Here is a 7,713-nt window from a genome sequence, read left to right on the forward strand (position 1 = left end):
TGATGTCTCGAGGCGTACCATGATTCTTAATGATCTCGTCGGTGTAGATTTGGGCTAGCTTGGCCACCTTGTAGTCTTCTCGTATTGGCAAAAAGTGGGCTGATTTGGTTAGACGGTCGACTATAACCCAAATACTGTCGTGACCTGATGGCGTGGTCGGAAGCTTAGTTATGAAATCCATAGCTATGCTTTCCCACTTCCATACGGGTATCGGCGGTTGTTCGAGTAAGCCTGAAGGTCTTTGGTGTTCAGCCTTGACTCTTGCACAAGTTAAACAGCTACCAACATATAGAGCAATATCCCTTTTCATCCCAGGCCACCAGTACTTGTAGCGAAGGTCCTGGTACATTTTGTCCGCACCGGGATGAATGGAATATCGGGATTTGTGGGCTTCGTTCATGATGATCTTTCGCAAATCTGTCCTCCTCGGAACCCAGATTCGGTCCAGATAATAGAATATCCCGTTGGCTTTGCTCACGAGCTGAGTTCCATCGTGATAGATTCGTTCTTTCTTCAACGTACGCTCGTTAAAGCAAGCGTGTTGTGCTTCACGGATGAGAGCTTCGAGGTTATACTGAGCCTGGATGTTTCGAACACCTATCACGTAATTCTTTCTGCTGAGGGCGTCTGCAACTACATTCGCCTTGCCTGGGTGATAACGGATCTCACAGTCGTAATCGTTGAGAAGTTCTACCCATCGGCGTTGACGCATATTGAGTTCTCTCTGGTTAAAGATATGTTGTAGGCTCTTGTGATCAGTGAAGATCGTACACCTTGTACCATACAGGTAGTGTCGCCAAATCTTTAAGGCAAAGACAACTGCGCCTAGCTCGAGGTCATGGGTCGTATAGTTCTTCTCGTGGATTTTGAGCTGTCGAGATGCGTAAGCTATAACCTTGTCTCGTTGCATGAGAACACAGCCAAGTCCAAGGTTTGAAGCATCACAATAGACAACGAAATCATCGCTTCCGTCTGGCAGTGTAAGAACTGGTGCGTGGCACAGCATGTGTTTGAGGGTTTGGAAAGCAGTCTCCTGCGCGGTTCCCCACACGAAAGGCTTGTCTTTATGAGTAAGGGAGGTAAGCGGTACAGCAATCTTTGAGAATCCTTCGATGAATCGCCGGTAGTAGCCAGCTAATCCGAGAAAAGAGCGAACTTCTGACGGATTCTTTGGCGTAACCCATCCCTTGACTGCCTCAATCTTTGCAGGATCAACGTGTATACCCCGACTATTCACAATGTGACCCAGAAATTGAACTTCCTCTAACCAGAACTCACACTTGGAGAATTTGGCGTAGAGTTGGTTTCCCTGAAGTAACTCGAGAACCAAACGCAAATGCTGCGCATGTTCGGCCCTCGATCTGGAATAGATCAGGACATCGTCGATGAATACAATGACAAAACGGTCTAAGAACGGTTTACACACACGATTCATCAGATCCATGAAGACCGCGGGTGCGTTGGTCAGACCAAAAGGCATGACAACAAATTCGTAGTGGCCGTATCGGGTTCGAAAAGCGGTTTTGGGTATGTCTTCCTCTTGAATCCGCAACTGATGGTAGCCTGAACGTAGGTCAATCTTGGAGAAACACTGAGCACCTTGTAGTTGGTCAAACAGATCATCGATTCTTGGTAAGGGGTATCGGTTCTTGATGGTCAGCTTGTTCAATTCCCGGTAATCGATGCACATTCGGAACGACCCGTCCTTCTTTTTGACGAATAGGACTGGTGCGCCCCATGGAGAAGTGCTCGGGCGAATGAAGCCTTTTTCAAGTAACTCTTGGAGTTGGTTTGAGAGTTCTCGCATCTCAGATGGAGCGAGTCGATACGGAGCTTTGGCCACTGGGTTGGCTCCTGGAATAAGGTCGATTCGAAAGTCGATATCACGATTTGGAGGTAATCCAGGAAGATCATCAGGGAACACCTGAGGAAATTCTCGGACAACAGGAACATCCTTGACTTCAACTTTCTTTTTCTTGTCCGTCTCAGCTACAACAATGTTGGCCAAGAAGGCTCGATATTCCTTGCGGAGATATTTGCGAGCTTGAAGACAGGACATGAGCTTGAGGTCTTTTGCAGTAGTTTCACCATAAACACATAGAATATCACCACTAGCTAGCACAAAACGAATCATCTTATCGGCACACACAACTTCAGCATGGTTTTCACGAAGAAAGTCCATGCCTACTATGACATCGAAACTTCCGAGTTGCATTGGAATGAGATTAATCGGGAATATATGATTGTTGAGCTCGAGAGTACAATCACGGAGCACAGAATTTACAGTAATGGTTCTTCCGGTAGCGATTTCTACTTCGAAGGGTGTCGAAAGATAAGAGCGCTTACGTCTAAGAAGCTTCTCAAATTCAAATGACACAAAGCAGTTATCGGCTCCAGTATCAAACAAACATGATGCATATATACCATTCACAAGGAACGTACCATTGACCACGTTGTTATCAGCTTGAGCCTGGCGTGCATTGATGTTGAAAGTTCTGGCGTGAGCGGCTTGTTGTTGAGGCTGTTGTTGTTGTTGCTGGGGTTGTTGGGCTTCTTGTTTCACCACCCTGTTCGGGCACCGGTTTGCGAAGTGGTTAGGGTCACCACATGCAAAGCAGGTCCGAACATTGTTTGCCGGGGCCTGTGCAGCTTGAGGAGCTTGAGGAGCAGGGAGTAGAGCTTGGTTGACAGCGGCTTGAGCTTGAGCTTGACGGGGACCATAGCGACAACTCGCAGTGAAATGCCCGTAAACGTTGCAGTGGACACAGAAACGGCAGGCCACACCCACCGGATGATGATAAGAACATGTAGCACAGAGTGGGTGGGGGCCGGTGTACGCACGCTTCGCTGGCGGCGCATTGATCACTGGCGCTGAACGCTGTGGCTGTTGCTGCTGGGCTGGTACAGACTGTAGTGGAGCAGCAGTGGTTGCGGCAGCGCAACTTTTGTTCTTCTTTCTTCTTCTCGAAGACTTGGAGGCTTGAGTAGTAGGGTTGTCGGTTGATGTGGTAGTAACTTGATGCAACGACTTGGATGGCTTATCCCAGACACCAGCCTTAACTCGCTTGTCGTTAATCTCAGCAGCGAGTAGGTAGGTTTCCTCGATTGATGCGGGTTTGGCGGCGAACACATAATCTGCAATACAATCCGGAAGAGCACGGATGTATTTCTTGATGGTCATTTCGGGAGTCTTGACCTGGTCTGGACAGATAATGCTCAGTTGTTTGAAACGGGCGGTGAGACCAGCATTGTCTCCCTCCTTTTGCTTGATACTCCAGAACTCATCCTCCAACTTTTGGCGTTCGTGGGGAGGACAGAACTCGTCCATCATGATTGCTTTCAATTCTTTCCACGTCAGCTCGTATGCAGCGTCGTTCCCGCGCTTGTTCCTTTCTGCGGTCCACCAGTCCAAAGCTCGCGACTGGAAGACGCCGGTAGCATTGAGAGTACGGAGGTGATCTGGGCATCCGCTTTGACGAAGGGTGACTTCTACCGAGTCAAACCAATGAAACAGAGCCGTAGGGCCATCTTCACCGGTAAACTCTTTTGGCCCACATGCCTTGAATTGTTTGAAGCTAAAAGTAGCTTTGTTGGGGTCTTTGGGCGTGAGGGTTCGGGATTCCTCAGATGACTTGCTTGCGTTCTCGAACACATCACTGACGGCTTTCGCCACGGTCTTTGAGATGATAGCAGCCAGACGTCGATCTCTTTTCTCCTGGCGGGTAAGACGCGAGTGTGATCTAGGTTGTCCAGATGACGACATGGTCTGCAATAGACATCGTCACAGGCTCAACACAACGAATTCGAGTCTCACACGTTCTTAGATCTCTAAAGCTTAGAATCACGTCGCATCTCTCGTCACGTAACACATATAATCACATAAGCACATAATCATAGAGGCACATAAGCACAGAAGCAATTAGGGCACATAAGCAATTAAGCAAATAGAGCACTTAATTTCCTAAACACGTACGCAATTTTATCACAGAGGTAGTTAATGTCACGTAATTCCTCCTAACAGTACGCAGTAGCACACTTAGTTTCCTAACCGCCTCTAAGTTTTGAATATAGCGGTCACATACAACACATCGAGTAGCTTAGTATGGCGTAGCGTAGCATACTGGTTTCGTTTAGATCACATCAACAGGGATTCGAATCGAGATAGGATAGCAACAAAGGTCACGCAGATTGATAACAAATGGAGTAACCAACGAATCTTAAAACACGCAAACAGGTAAATCATATAAAATCAACAAAACAACACTCAAAATCGGAAAATGGATTGTCTGCGGCTACTAGACTTTGACTAACCATGGCAATTTAACTATTCACAGTTGACTTGTCGTCACTTTCGACTCTAGGGGACATGTTTCTGCCTCGATTCTTGGGCATTATACATGCGCATTCTAGGTCATACTCGTGAGTTCAGGTCGTTGGAGTCCGTCAATTGCCTTGGCGAGATAAAATAAAATCGGAATAACTGCCAAGGTTAGGGTTTCACCCCTAGCTCAGCAATTTCTTCCTTGTTTTAAGAAAATCTAGAGGAAGTTTTCATCAAATTATGGGTTTCAGCCCCGAATTTGGTATAACTTTCCCCCGTTTTGTTGATAGAAATTTACACAAAGTAATTGGCAAAATTTGTAATCTAGGCAGGAATTTGCGGGTTTCACTCCTAATCCCGTCCAAACTACAAAATTTGGCTCGGAGTTCGGATGTAATGATAGAATAGAAGGAATCAACATAAAATAAGCACATAAACTTGGTCTCTTGGTTCCTAACTATAGTCTAGGTCTCTAAGACAGCGATCCGGACTAGATCGTGTCTAACCTAATTCCCTATAGTTATGGCTCTGATACCAATCTGTCACACCCCAACCGATGGCGGAATCATCGGGGCGCGGCACTGAGCGAAACAGATTGTTCAGAAGTTTCCACAACAACTATCATACAATTCAGTTATATAACACGTCCCATACCGTGTCCCAAATAATAACAAGTTATCATAGAAATCAACTAAACAATATGGGAACTGTTCCGACAACTCAAATCTTAATTATTACAGACTGAAATAAATATTGTTTTAAGACCTCTAGACGGCTAACTATAGATCTTACTGACTACAGGTGCCAGTACAAGATCTACAGATAATTATGACCCTGGAGCAGGTATATGGACACTGTCCTAAGGTCACAGGCTCCTAGAAGCTTATTATTGCCTTGCTTCCCTAGCACGTTAGTAGCTTAAACACCTGTCACATACGTTAAAATAACAGTCAATACATATAATGTAAAGGTGAGTACACAAGTTTGATATAGCATATAGAGTTCGAATAGTTTACGCATAACCAAGCACGTACACAAGGGAAAACGATGCATGTAAATTATCGACATGGGACCATCGATACCAACGACTGCGGGTTGACTGCCCGAGACAGTTCGCAATACATGATTACCACCGTAATCCATGCAAGAAATTGTCCTTAGCAACCCCCGTGTGAACGGGTGCTGAGTCCAAACTATAGTACTACGTTGCTAAAGCAGGTAGATAGCACTCCACGTGTAAACATAATAAACAGCAATCATTTAGACAAGTAATACATGCAAGTAGGTTAGCGTTCAAATAGTTTGTGTTGTTTGTGAATTTGATAGATTACGTATGTAACACCCAAAAGCGCTGAAAGCAAAAAGGGATCGAGTATACTCACAGTGATTGATTGTGGATTGAAGGGAGCACTGAGAATAGTTTAGCCTGAATAGTTCGATAACACAACGATGAGTAACGCGGAAAAGTAAACAATGTACTTGGATCGAGTAGGCCATTCGATCGGACAGCAGTTCGATCGAGTGGGCTGTTCGATTGGTTTGAAAGTCCGTTCGAACATCCATTCGATCGGCTGGCTGGCTCGATCGGCTGGTTCCTTCAAGTGGATTGTTTCTTCCTTTGATGAGAAGGATGTGTTTGTGTATGATGGTTTGTACTACCTTTCAAGTTGGTCGATCGAACAGCTGTTCGATCGGTTAGCCCAACCGATCGGCTAGCACTTCATTGTTCTCAAATATGTCGCTCGATCGGCTGGCATGCTCGATCGGGTGACATTCCAATGTTTCGAAAAGTCTAAGTGTTTTGAAGTATAGTATCTCATGATTCGAGCAGTAATGATTACAATCGAGTGGCGTAGTCGATCGAACAGTACCTCGTCAATACTACACCTTGTGAGTTTGGGGGACTAAGTGCTAGTCGATCGGTTAGCCTAGCCGATCGGCTGGCATAGTCGTTCGGTTGGGCTGTTCGATCGAACAGCCTAGCCGTTCGGCCAGCTTCTCGATTCGGTTAACCTATCACCTAACACTTGGTTATTCCCGTTATTTGTTGATGTTTTAGAGATGTTTTGACTACGAGTTGAACCACAAAGCTGAAGTCCCTACTTAGTCAACTGACTCGAGCAGGAATCACCCAAGCTCGGTCAGAGACGGTTTGGAACCTAAGTTTAACGTTTAACCCGGAATCGGTATATCTCTCGGTAGAACCCGAATCTTGAACCATGTGTTGGTTTAGATTGATTTGTAAATCGGTTCAAGTCTCGTTTTCACCTTTTTGAGTGTAAAAGAGTTGAAAGATAGATGAAAACCCATCTTCCAATCCTTTTCCACCGTGAAATGTTAAGATCTTTGGAAGATTTTAGGTTATTTATGTGGAAATCGGTTAGATCTAGCTTGTTCATGGTTGAATGAAGTCAAGAACATGAAGTTCTTGATGAACACCAAGAACACCATGATGACATCACTCAAGAACACCTAGATCTTGGTGATTTCATGGATGAAATTCAGATTTTGAAAGATAGAAAGATGGAGAATCGATTAATGAACAAAAACGTACAAGGATTAGAGTGACATACTTACCGGTTTGAGAGAAATCTGAGATTTAGTGAGAAGAAGAGGCTGGTCGGTCAGAGCTTTTCCAAAAGTGGAAAGCTTGACAAGGACAGCCCTATTTATAGGCTTCCAAAAGAGGAAAGGTCAGCTGATCGAACAGCATCCCTGATCGAGCAGCTGTCCGATCGAACAGTCTGTTCGATCGGCTAGCCTGTTCGATCAGGTTGCCCTGTTCGATTGGCTAGCCTGTTCGATCAGGTTGCCCTGTTCGATCGGCTAGCCTGTTCGATCAGGTTGCCCTGTTCGAACGGCTTGCCTAGTTTTGAGTGTTTCGCGACGATTTTTGATATTTCGAGTTCGATGAACGATGATTTGAGGATGATAGAATTCCTAATCAAATTACTTTTAGTCCTAACTACTATATCTAACATACAAGCATCCTTACAACCATTTCGGGTTCGATTTCCATTGAGTTTGATTCACCTTTGAGTCTTGATTGATTTGATTGATTCACCACACACTTTAACATAAAAGTAAACATGCACAAGTAACACATAAGGCACACACACACGTATAAAAGCATTAAAATCCCCACACTTGAGTTTGATGATTGATTTGATTAGCTTGATTATTGATTGACTAGCTTTATTGCGTTGTTACTTCCTACCATTCACAGTTGGTCGTTGATTCACAGTTCGATTATCGGTCGATTAGTTTGATTATACAACACTTACTCCAAATAATACGAAAATCAAAATGAAACTAAAATGAAATTAATCTTTATTAATCTTTAATTCCAATAACAGTCAACTCTTGACTTTGACTTTGACTTTTGAAAAACA

This window comes from Helianthus annuus, chromosome 13, assembly GCF_002127325.2.
Source record: "Helianthus annuus cultivar XRQ/B chromosome 13, HanXRQr2.0-SUNRISE, whole genome shotgun sequence".
In the NCBI taxonomy this organism is placed as follows: domain Eukaryota; kingdom Viridiplantae; phylum Streptophyta; class Magnoliopsida; order Asterales; family Asteraceae; genus Helianthus; species Helianthus annuus.